We start from the raw sequence: 1,920 nt of genomic DNA on the forward strand, positions 1-1,920 counted from the left end.
TCCGCCCCTGGACACATGCACATGGCGTGGCCTCACAGTGGCAGGGGCTGGTGGTTGTGCCGCGGGTTGCTGGCGGTGGTGTGAAGGGTCGTGAGCGGTGGGGGTGTGCGACATGCCTACAACGGTGGCATGACTGGGAGTGGCTCAGATCTGGCGCCTCGTGAGTGCAAGTGGCATGGTGCATGGTGTCAGTAGGGCTTGGACGCACCACTAGTTGTGGCTGGTTTCAGAGGCCATAGACTATTGTGCCCCCTGGTGGTTGCGTATTTTCCATGCTTCGGCCAAATCCACTAGATCTGTTGCCAGTAGTTGGCAGACGGTGATGGCGGTGGCTGAGGCCCACTGGGTTGGAGGCATGGGACATGGTCCATGGGGGAGGTGGAGGTCTTTCACAGGTGTGGTGGCCTCACCCCGGTGCTGCGGTCCGCGGTGGTGCGACGTCTGATGGATTGGCGCTGATGGCCATATATGAGGTATCGTGCGAGCTTGCGTGGGCCAAGGCCGGTGGGTTATGGTCGAGGCTTGCTGGGCAGCAAACATCAACATCCATGGGGTCATCTCTCCCCTGATCCACGGAAATGGGTTGGGGACACAAGCTTCGACGCTTCCTACCATGGAGGCATGGACCCAGACTCGATGGCTGATGTTGGGCCAGGAGTGGAAGGAGGTGCCTTCTGCTCTTCCTACTGGGGTTGGTGTGTTGTGTGTTGTGCGTGGTTGGCGGTGTCTCAAGGCATGTATGCTGGTGTGGAGGCCGCAGATGGTGGCTCGCATGGTTGGCTCTCCCACGGGCATTTTGGTGGCGGCCGGTGGCTACGCCTCTTAGTTGTGTTGGTGCCGAGGGGTGTAGCGGTGGGTGGCCTGGTCTCATTCTTTGTCATTGGTGGTGGTTTTTTTTTTGAATTTTCACCGGGGGGAGAGTTCCCCCCACCTGAATATATTGATCACGCCGGGCTAGGCCCCCAGATTTTTACAGTGAGAGAGTTTTACAAACAAGGCAACATGGGGCACAGTCCTGAGTGAGAAAGACAAGCCTAGGGTGTGAGAGCCCTAAGCCAGGAGTCGACGTGAGCCCGACGGTCATGTTGCAGGCGAGCACGCCACAGATCAGCGTCCTTCCTATAGCACTGCAGGGCCCTGGCCAAGGACGGTGCCTGCCGCTGGAAGACCACGGCGTTGCGATGCTTCCATAGGTGCCAGCAGCAGAGCATCACAAACTCCACCCTAGAGTCGACGACATTGCTTGCCGCCCTAGCCAGGGAGTTCAGGTTGCTAAACGAGGCTCCGTCCGCACACATCCCGACTTTTTGCCAGAGACCGCCCGCGAACGGGCAGGCAAACAGCAGGTGGTCCGCAGTCTCGAGAGTGGCGGGGCACAGAGGGCAGCCGGCCTCATCCGCAGCAAGAATGCACTTCCGTAGCAGGACATCACGCGTGTGGATGCGTCTTTGAACCAGCAGCCAGCAGAAGAATTTGACTCGGGACGGCACTCGCGCGTCCCAGATCATGGCGGCGTAGGTCGCGGTCACCCCACCGAACCGCAAGAGGGCGTAGACCGAGCTGGAGCACAAGCCCCCCTCGCGCGCCCTCGCATGGATCAGCCGACGCTCGTCGGGGCCCTCCCGGCGCGGCGCCTCGTTCAGCAGCCTCTGAACATCCCGCAACTCGCGCGTGCCCACGGCCGTGAGCCTGGGAACCAGAAAGCTACTGAGGCCGTACCGCCTCACCTGCCACACCGTGACCTCAGCCTCGACGGTGTGCGAGAGGAGAGCGGGGAAGACCGAGGCGATCGCTCCGCAGGGGAGCCAACAGTCCCACCAGAAGGAGCAGCACCTCCCGTCCCCCACGTCAACCCTTGTGAGGGATCAGTAGAGTGGCATCAGCTTGACAATGGAGGCCCGGTGCTCGCCCAACGCCAAC

This window comes from Triticum dicoccoides, chromosome 7A, assembly GCF_002162155.2.
Source record: "Triticum dicoccoides isolate Atlit2015 ecotype Zavitan chromosome 7A, WEW_v2.0, whole genome shotgun sequence".
Classification (NCBI taxonomy): Eukaryota; Viridiplantae; Streptophyta; class Magnoliopsida; order Poales; family Poaceae; genus Triticum; species Triticum dicoccoides.